Raw genomic sequence first — 11,562 nt, forward strand, 5'->3', positions numbered from 1 at the left:
CTGGTATAGTTTTCCAATGGAGTCATATTGTCTAAGTTTAGGATACACATGAGAGAGGGTTTAGGGAAAAATTTTTCAATATTTATTTGTCAGAATTATCACACAAACACTGCAACAAGTGGTATATAAAAAATGTAACTTCACACAAAAAAGGTAAACGTTTCAACTATTAACATACTTCAAGTATCTTACCTACAACTATAATTAAACAAAATGGCTTAAAAAACTGAAAGTGCAAAACAATAATAAATTAATAAACTACAATTATTAACCCATATTTCTGCTAAGAGGAGCAGCTCTCTGCATCTCTTTTTTCTCTCCCAAAATCCCGCAGCCCCGCCCACTCGCTCCGGAGTCTGCTCAGTGCGTTGATCTGTGTGCGCTCGTGTCTGTCTGTGTTGTGTGTGTTTTATAAATATTACCCCGTCTCTGCTAAGATGAGCTACTCTCTGCCTCTCTGTTGTCGTTTTATTAACTCCCGAAACTCCTCACTCCGCACCGGAGTCTATCCACGTTGATCTGCGTGTGTACGTGTCTGTGAAAAAAGAAAAAAAAGTGTGCGTGCCTGTCTGTTTTGTGTGTCTCTGTGCTCGCGCGTGCACGTTTGTGTTGTGACTGTATGTTTATATCCGTGTCTACCGCCTGTTTAGACACAAAAACATGATCACATTTGTCAATCGTGGCATTTTATTGTGAAAAACTGCTTATATTTTGAAAAGAAACCGGATTTTCTCATGTATCTTGATGCAACTTGGGGCGCGCAACACAAGCAACTTTCGGGTGCGAAGCGCCCAGCTCCAGCAAGATCATCAAACTTAGAAGTAACGCGCCGCGATTTACACAAAGTAACTATAACGGCGTTACAGCGAGGATGAAAGTAATTAGTTAGATTACTAAATTACTTGATTTATAACGCCGTTAGTAACGCCGTTATACTTAAACGGCGTTAGTCCCAACACTGCTCCCAGCACAATCTCCAGAACATGGAGGAGGTTTCAGGAGACTAGTGGTTATTCTGGGAGAGCTGGACAGGGCCGTAGAAGGTCCTCAACCCCTCAGCAGGACCGATACCTGCTCCTTTGAGCAAGGCGGAACAGGCTGAGCACTGCTCGTGCCCTACAGAATGACCTCCAGAGGGCCACTGGTGTGAATGTCTCTACCCAAACAATCAGGAACAGACTTCATGAAGGTGGCCTGAGGGCCCCACGTCCTGTAGTGGGTCCTGTGCTCACTGCCCAGCACCGTGGAGCTCCACTGGCATTTGCTCAAGAACACCAGAATTGGCAAGTCCGCCACTGGCGCCCTGTACTTTTCACAGACGAGAGCAGGTTCACCCTGAGCACCTGTGATAGACATGAAAGAGTCTGGAGAAGACAAGGAGAACATTATGCTGCCTGCAACGTGGTTCAACATGACAGGTTTGGTGTTGGGTCAGTGATGGTCTGGGGAGGCATATCCATGGAGGGACGCACAGACCTCTACTGCCTAGGAAATGATGCTCTGACTGTCATAAGGTATCCAGATGAAATCCTTGAACCCATTGTCAGACCCTACGCTGGTGCAGTAGGTCCTGGTTTCCTCCTAATGCACCACAATGCCCGGCCTCACGTGGTAAGAGTATGGAGGCAGTACCTGGAGGATGAAGGAGCTGAAACAATTGAATGGCCTTCACCATCCCCTGACTTAAACCCAATAGAACATCTCTGGGACATTATGTTTGGGTCCATTAGGCGCCGCCAGGTTGCTCCTCAGACTGTACAACAGCTCAGGGATGCCCTCACACAGATCTGGGAGGAAATGCCACAAGACACCATCCGTTGTCTCATTAGGAGCATGCCGCGAGGTTGTCAAGCATGCATACAAGCTCGTGGGGACCACACAAGATACTGAAAAGCATTTTGAGTAGCAGAAATGAAGTTTAGGAAAAAAATGGACTAGCCTGCCACATCTTCATTTCACTGTGATTTTATGGTGTCTACACAATTGAGCCTCTGTAGGCTGAAAACTTTTATTTCCTTTAAAAGACTTGGCATCCTTTTGTCCCTAAGACACTGCCCTGTCGTTATTTGTATAGATATCCAACTTCATATTGAGATCTGATGTATCTAATGTGTTTCTTTAAAGTGCTCCTTTAATTTTTGTGAGCAATGTATAATCCATGAAGAGCATGGATTATGCTATGGATCCTTCGTAAATACAAAAAAGAAAGCTGCTGAGATAGGAGGTGGGAGGACTAATATTGGCAAGAGCCTCTGTGATGTATGTCTCGATAGTTTCTCTAGATTTATTTAGATTATTAAACATTAGATTATATTGAAGACTGGGAGAGACACTTAGCATAAATTTAACACAATTTAGAAGTCACATGGTCTATAGGGCAGCTGCTTGTTGAACACCTCAGCCTGGTCATGATAACTTTCGGGCAGCCCAGAAACACAGCAAGGAGCTGGCGCTGTAAAAAGCTCAGACTTACTTCCAGTGACTCACCTGTGAGCCGTGACTCAAATCTTGTGGGTCTTCACTCGAGTCTCGTGGGTTGCGACTCACGAGAATTACTTGCGGTGGCTCACCTGTGAGTCGTGACTCACAGCCGTGAGCTGTGACCCACGAGCTGACTCACCAAAGCATCAATGCAATTTTAGGAATTGAGTGTCAGATCGCCTTTTGACATGGTGGATTCATTTTGTCCTATAATATGTTTGACAGATTCTCCAGATTTCACTCTTAGCGTGAGGGGTGTTGACTTCAAACAAGCTTATTCATGATTGGAGACACCAGTTCCTCTAAAAACATGACTCAGACAGATTCGCACTAATCGCTGGTTTCACTGTCGAGGGGTGGAAATCGGTTGCAATATAGCGGTAGACATATCAGGAAGTGACAGCAAGGGCTCTGGTATGATTTGAAATAAGCCAATTCCTATGGGTTACTATGTTCAGTTCATATATAAATGGTTTGGCTATGGCTTAGCCACATTTCTGCTCATTTTATCAAAAAACTCACACTACTGAGAGCTGGGGGATAATATTATGTGACAGAATTAATCCACCATGTCAAAATGGGCTGAGACGCTCAATTTATGGCATAAAATCGCATTGAAGCTTTGGTGAGCTGGTTTGCGGGTCACAGCTCACGGCTGGGTGGCAACTCAGATCTCGTGGGTCACAACTCACAAGACTTGAGTCGCGATCCATGAGACATGAGTCTTTGCTCATGAGATGTAAGTCAGATGAGCCACCAGATGTAGGTTGGAGCTGTTTGATGCGCTTGCTCTCTCCAGAAGCATCAGGAGGAGGGTCTGAAACTGAGGAAATGGGAGCAACAGCAGACCAACGACAGTTAGCAAGACAGAGAGACCTCTTATGCTGACCTTGCTTGACAAACAGTTAATTCTCACAAATTGTAAGCTGACCTACTAACTAACATATCGTATACTTTCTTTGTGCAAGTATGACAGCCACAAGACTTAGACATGCGGCATTAAAGGACGTTTTAACCCCTTGACGCTGAATGATGTGAAAAAACATTAAACCGCTTCTGCTCCAAATTAACAAAAAATATAATCTGTATTCATCCACTACCAGTTGATTCATTTTGAACTTATCTTTTGGAGCCATTCGCAAGCATTAGTTTCTCGTAGAAAGGTCAGAGATGGAACACCATCTAGTTCATGTTTGCAGAAGTCGCTTCTATTTTTTATTTGCATTTTTAGATGATAATCTTGGGGAAAATGTCTAATCTAAAGTAAGGTTTTCAAAGAAAAAAGTATGTATATTCTTATTGTGTACTTTCATCACTACCATTAAGGAGTAGAGTACTGATGATTAATGCTTTTGTAGATATTTTACGATTTGGGTATAAGGCTGAGACGCCTCATTTGCCCACAATGGTTAATCTCCACCACACAACAGCCGCAAACAAGCTGCAGTATCTGAATGCCATTCAAAACCCACACATTTTCTTTAGAAACAGTTATTCTACCAAGTCTTTATAGTTGTCTTGAAATAATTTTGGTGGGATATGGGTGGATATGTCGATCATTTTATAAGTTTTAAATAAACAACTAAACAACTCAATGCTACTCCAAGTCAATCACACTTCTATGTAATCAAACCGTCCAATTAGAAAGCAACACTGATGGAAAATCATTTTCACATCTTTTTGTGCGGCTGGAATAGACAATAATTGGAATAATTAGGCAATCAGCAAGATACCTCCAATAAAGAAGTAGTTCTGCAAATGGTGACAACATGATGGTTTGCTGAATCTTTCAGTGTAGCATGGAGGCGCTACCAGGACTACATGTTTAGAGAGGGTTTACTCAAATATTAGTTCGGATCTTTTTTTTTATTTGTTGAAGTACTATTATTTTTCATTTAGAGAAAAATGTTTCACCTTACCATAATTTGTCCAAGTATTCTTGCTGCATTGCTTTCTCTAATATATATATCTATATATCTATATATGTATATATATATCAGTGGCGGGCCGTGCATTTCACACCTAGGCCTTCAGTAGTGCTCCATCTGAATCAATCCAACCCTCAATAACTATTTTATGGCAATAAAACTTCTAGTGCAGGTACAACTGCCACACACACACCAAAAGCATAAAAAATAACCTGATAAAATTTCAATATTATGTAGGGAGATAGCAAAATTTTACTCACCAAAAATCCAGATTATTTAAACACAAAATCATCCTTTCTATCCTCAAGAAGATTTCAATCACTCTGTCGTGCAGAATCCGTGCGTTTCGCAGATGGAAAGTGTTCCGTGGCTGTGATAAGCTGGAAAATGTTCTGGTATTCCTGAAGCCTCTTGTGGTCGAGGAGGGAGACAAACATCAGTTTTTGTGATCTTGAAATCTGGTCTGTGTCTGGAAAATAATATTGTCGGTAGTGCGCGCGAGGATTTTGCGCTGCACCTCTTCGTGCGCTCGGAGCGCCCGTGGTGCGTTCAGGGGCCTCGTAGATTTCCTCGTATCAGCTTCACTCCCGCTCAACGGAGTCACGGAACTCCTTTACCCGTGCCAGACAAAACTGTGCCACAACTTTACCCAGACATTCATTTTCCACCAAAAATCAGACGATGAGACGCTTTCCACTGGTAACATCTTCAAACCTGACACGCCGCTCCTCGGCACCTGTGTCCGTCACATAACGCAGAACCAGAGCGAGCTGCGAGCTGTCCAATCAAAGCTCGTGAAAATGATGACGTTTCCGTAGGCCAGCTAGCTGGCCTTGCAATCGCTTGCAATGGTCTACTCCAGATCTGATTGGTTGAAGCAACAGTTTGGTCGACAATTATTTTATGCTACAGGGCCCGCAGAACTGATTGTGAAGGCCTCCAGGCAGATTTCTTTGACCCTAGCAACAAATGGTGCTGCAATGTGATTGGTTAATGCTTAAATAGGAAAATACACGTCTGGAAGCAGCGCAACCAGGGAGACAGCAATGAAAGGACGAAGACAGAGCATTTGGAATTATAGAATACGTATTCACGGAAATAAATAATAATTAATATCAGTCTGTGATTCAGATATTTTTAGGCCAGCAGAGAAGGCCTTGCAGGCCCTGACGACCCGCCACTGATATATATATATATCCCATAGTGATGTTCCTTGTGTACGCCCGTTGCCCGCTCTGTGCTTGCAGCTTAATAGAAATGACAAAATTAGACAGACGGCAGTTTGTGTGGGCATCCTACAGACACTTTTGTATCACCTGCAGACTATTGCACTTGTGCACTTGAGCAGTCTGCATTTGCGCCTGGTTAGTAAGGGGCCAGTTTGCATATCTCTCTAATGAATAGTTCTGCATGCTTTAAAAAAAAAAATGCTGCTGTAACCCTGAAATTTCCCCATCGTGGGACGAATAAAGGACTATCTTATCTTAGCCTATTAAGGTACCAAACAAAAGCCTCACCCTTATGTCATAACTGCATATTATTTGCATTTTTCTTACAAATATTTCACAAAAATTCTTACCACATGCACAAGAGGGGTCATATCCTTTTCATGACATTCCTTGAGGTGACAGCAAGAGCCACAAGATACATTGGTACTCCCTTTAAAATGTGGCTGGACAAGTCCATAACCCTCCACAGACCTCGACAACCCAAAAACGGTATGATACTTATCAAGGCATTACCATATTTAGAGGATGTAAGACAGAATACCTTGTGGTTCTGCCCTCTTGATGGCCTTCCACTCTTTTCTCAAGATATCTGGTGGTTCCTAGCTGGTCATCAATGCAGAAGCTCAATTGAAGAGAAGCCAGTTGATGCTTGAGGGACCTCCCCGTAGATAAATAAGACAAAAGGCAGCCACTCATCTCAATCAAGACCTGTATCGGAAACAGGCTTACAAAGCATTTATTTTTATGCTTGGTTGAATCTTTTAATCAAGCCGTCAGTTTGTTGATGGTATAGGGTTATCCTTGTGCCTTTAATGCCCAGTTCCTTCTGTAGTTGTTTGATGGTCGCAAAGGTGAAGTTGGTAGCCTGGTCTGTGATGATTTCTTCTGGCGCCCCAACTTTGGAGAAGAGCTGGACAAGGGCACTGATTATCTTTGGTGACTTTATATTGCAAAAGGGAAAACCTCTGAAAAACGTGTAACACAGTCACAGGATATACTGACAACCAGATCTACCATTCTCTAGTGGTCTGACCACATGATTGGCAGACCCTGCAGGATTTCGCGTGCAAAATCAAGCAAACCCCATGATTCGTTGCGCAACTTGCAACTTTTTATTTTCACCGCAACTTTACTGCAACTTTGACCAATCTACCGTGACAACAGTCATGGATGATGACGCAGCTTTGTGACTTTTCCCTTCTGACTTCTTACCAAGAGGCATGCTCTGTTTTATCATCTCTATCTAGTCTTCTGCTACATTTTTCTCTTCATCCACTCCACCACATGCTTGGGCGCACGCCACAGGGTGGGGGTGTACTGTGTGTGGGCGCCCACGCGTAAAGGTGGGTGTGTTCTGAGCGCTATTCCGGGTGCACAAGTGGTAAAGTGGAGGTGCGCAGAGTGTTACTGCAGGCGCGCGTGTTGCGGGGTTCGGCGGTGCACTGAGCGCAAGTGAAATGACGGCACAACAACACTGTATATATCCCTCGTGCTCTCTTATGGGGTCCAGATGACCCCACTATTACATTGAGGTGTTAGCCCTTCCATGACAAAGGTGGACAAGACTTCATGTCAGTCATTGGACATCAGTAAAAATCGACAATCATTACAAAAAAAAAGTTCAGCACACTGTCTTGTGGGGTCCAGATGACCCCACTTTTAATGTAAACAACCCTGGGAGAGCGCAAGGGTTGAGGTGATGGTAAAAGACTTTTTCGAGTGCATCTGTCACAATAGAAAGAGTTTGAAAATGAGAATTCAAACCAAAACCAATTTGTACCAAAGCGTATTCAGACTGAGGAATGTCAGTGTAAACCAAAGTTCAGTCAGATTGAAAAGGAACCACGTCAAAGATGGATCCAAGAGTGGTTCCTGGTCCAGGACTAGAGCTTGCTCAGGTGTATTCAGACTGGAAATTTGTTCACGATTATTGGGGGAAACGAACTCCGGTTCACTGAAAGGGAACTAAATGTGTCCAGTTTGAATACAACCTTAAAGTCATGACCTCAATTGTATGGCTTTCAATTTTTAAATTTTTTTTGTTGCCTAAAGGGGACATACAATAAAACATAAACTTTTTGAGCTTTTAAGTGTTTTTATGATGTTCATTCCTCAATATAAACAACCCCAAAGTGGTATTTTCATCCGTTCAGACAAAAACCTGCACTCTCAGCAGCAGGCCCTCCCAGACCCGCGAAAACGAGCAGGTACTCACATGGTTACATCACAAGCTGAGAACCCCCTCCTGGAGGAGTCTGCTCCGCCCCCAGGGTGACAAACACAAACATTTTTTTTCTACAAATTTAGCATTGGAAGACTTTGGCATACTCAAGCCAGTGTCCTTACAAACCACAGTTTGAAAACCAAGCTTTAAGATTTGTACATACACATGTATGAGCCTACAATAATGAGTGGAATCTATTCCAATGTGTAGGTTTAGGCTTGACCTAGAAGAAGTCCACCACTCCTGTTACATCAAATTAATGCAGATCAGAAAACATTTTCTATTTTTAACCTCTTCCTCTATTGTCTCCATATTTACGTAGAACAGTGCACAGAGACTAGTCCAAGCAGTGTAAGAAAGTAATATAAAATACATCTGTTGGTGAAATGATGCATCACCTTTATAACATGAAAAAACTTTTCACACAGTGTTTTTTTTTTCTTTTCACGTGCAGGCAAGCAGTAAAAAGCAAACAGGAAACTTGAGGTGGGACACCACAGTGTAACAGTCATGCAACTTCAGCAATCAAACCAAAAATGTGGTGGTCTTATTCAGACGCTGGGTGTCTTTATAGTCACATTACTTTGACTAGTAAATTTGTTTACTTAAAAACCGGTTTAAATAAGGAAATGTCGCTAGACAACTACAGCAGTAGTGTAGTAAACAACATTCCAATTTTATATTTTGTAAAAGTGGAATCAGGCCTGACCACATGGAATCAGACTCATTTGAAATTAGATGTAATATCCCAACCAGTGATCTGTTATTTATTTATTTAATCATTCATTTTAATCATTCTGATTAGGTTGGTTAGTTAGTATAACTTTGTCCCGATTGTAGCTTTGTGTAGGTTGATGTTGTTAAGCCCTCAATAAAGATGCATTTACACTGAAGGTGATATGCATGACAAGTTTGCGTGCCCCGCCCCTCTTTCACCGTGTGGTGAATTTGCTGATTACTGCCTGTCAAATAATGTGTTCCTGACGGAGCAGCCACATGTGCTACCCGCTCTGTCTGTGGATATCTCACTTACAATGAATGGAAGACGCATACGATGTCGAGGAATCAGCTTTATTTATTGTCTGTGGTCCCGGGTCCGCGGTTCCTGCCCCGCGTCCCTGGTTCCTGCTTCCATCTCCGCTTAGCCACATTTCTACTAATTTTATCAAAAAACTCACACTTCTGAGAGCCGGGGGATAATATTATGAAACAGAATTAATCCAACATTTCTAAAGGAACTCAGACGCTCAAATTATGGCAAAAAATCTCATTGAAGCTTTGGTGAGCCGGTTTGCGGGTCACAGCTCACAGCTCTCATGGGTCACGACTCACGAGACTTGAGTCGCGACCCATGAGACATGAGTCTTTGCTTATGAGATGTGAGTCAGGTGAGCCACCGGAAGTAGGTTGGAGCTGTTTGAAGCGCTGGCATGTGTTTTTGAACCATTGGAAGCATTAGTTTCTTGTAGAAAAGGTCAGAGATGGAACACCATCCAGTTCATGTTTGCAGAGGTCGCTTTTTTTGTAGATGATGATCTTGGAAAAAATGTCTAATCGAAAGTAAGTTGTACAAAGAAAAAAGTATGTATATTCTTATCATGTACTTTCATCACTAGTAAGTAAGTAAGTAAGTAATATTTATTTGTATAGCACTTTTCTCAGACATAAGTCACAAAGTGCTTTACAGAGCAGGAGATAAAAAGACAGAGCAGATATGTTAAAAAGACACATAGAATACAAGACACATAAAAGTACATAAAATGATAAATTACAGTTACGAAAGAGAGACCCAATCAATAGAACTGAAAAGCTTGATCATAAAAATGGGTTTTAAGTTGGGTTTTAAAAACATCAATGGAATCCAGTGAACGTAAAAATTGAGGGAGTTCACCCATAGTCTGGGTGCCACTGCTTTAAAAGACCGATCTCCTCCGATCTACCATGAAGCGGTAGAGTACTGAAGATTAATGCTTTTGTATATATTTTACGATTTGGGTATGAAGCTAAGATGCCCCATTTGCCCACAATGGTTAATCTCCACCATAGAACAGCCGCAAACAAGCTGCAGTATCTAAATGCCATTCAAAACCCACACATTTTCTTTAGAAACAGTTATTCTACCAAGTATTTGTAGTTGTCTTGAAAAACATTTGGGTGGGATATGGTTGAATGTGTCAATTATTTTGTGAGTATTAAATATTTGATGCTCTAGTAACTACACTGCTCAAAAATAAAGTGAACAAGTGCTGACCACAAACAACTTTTCAGTCCTTATGTTTCTCGGTGATGTTTTGGTGACTTCTGAGTGTTGAAAGTGTTTGCCCTCCAGTGTCTGCAACGCTGTCTGAGACAGCATCCACAACCCATACAAGTGGCTGAAGTAGTGCAACTCATCCAGTAGAGCACAATAATGCGATCTGTGGCAAGAAGATTTGCTGTATCTTGCAGTGTAGCATGGAAACGCGACCAGGAGATAGGCCAGTACATCAGGAGGTTTGGAGGAGGCCATAGAAGGGCAACAACCCAGCATCAGGACCACTGGCTCCTTCTTTGTGCAAGGAGAAACAGGAGGAGCACTGCCAGAGTCCTGCAAAATAACCAGAGGGTCAGTAATGTTTTAGAGTGGCCTATCTTTGGAGGTCCACACAGTTCTCCATGTGCTCACCAGTGGTAGCCAGATCGACATTAAGTACTGAGATGAGATTGTCAGACCCCTTGTGAGACCATATGCTGATGAGATTGGCCCGGGGACAAATGTGGACATCATGTCGCTGGGGTGTGTCAGCAGTTTCTGCTAGACAGAGGTATTGATATAATAGACTGGCCATCCCGTTCCCCAGGCTTTAACCCAGTTGACCATATCTAGGACATCATGTCCCGGTTCATCCACCAACACCAGGTTGCACCACAGACTGTTAAGGGGTTGGTGGGTGCTTTGGTCCAGGCATGGAGGAGGTCCCTCAGGAGAACATCTGACACCCCATCAAAAGCATACCCAGGTATTGCAGAGATCTGGAGGCCACAAATACTACTGAACCTCAATTTGACTTATTTCAAAGACATTACATCCAAATTGGATCAGCCTGTAGTATGTTTTTCTACTTTAATTCTGAGTATGATTTCACATCCAGACCTCCATAGGCTCATACATTTGATTTCCATTAATGTTTATGGGGTGGTTGTGTTGTCAGCACATGCAACTACGCAAAAATAAAAATTTAAAATAGATTGTGAACAGGTCTGCAAACACCATTAAGTCTCAAAACGCTCAACCAAGGAATGGCTGAATAAGAAGCATATCAACGTCATGGAGTGGCCCAGCCAGTCTCTAAACCTCAGTTCTATAGAAAAACTATTGAATGAGATGAAGCTCAGAGTTACCAAGCAAAGGCTGCCAAATCTTTTAGAATTTTTAGATTTAGATTTAGAAGTCATGTACAAAGAAGAGTGGACCAAAATTCTTCCTGATATGTGAAGAAACCTGGTCTTCAACTATAAGAATCATCAGCCTGCAGGGCTGTTAATAAGAGTTGCTTTTCCATAAAGTACCAAATCTTTCAGGTTAAGAGTTCAAATACCCATTCCCCCCAATAAAATATTTGCTGATGGTGCCGTTGTGGTGGGCCTGATTTAGGACACCTGGAGAGTTGGCGCCAGGGGAACAATCAATACCAAAACATCAAGTGAAACCAAGGAGCTA

Source organism: Oryzias melastigma, linkage group LG10 (genome assembly GCF_002922805.2).
Source record: "Oryzias melastigma strain HK-1 linkage group LG10, ASM292280v2, whole genome shotgun sequence".
In the NCBI taxonomy this organism is placed as follows: domain Eukaryota; kingdom Metazoa; phylum Chordata; class Actinopteri; order Beloniformes; family Adrianichthyidae; genus Oryzias; species Oryzias melastigma.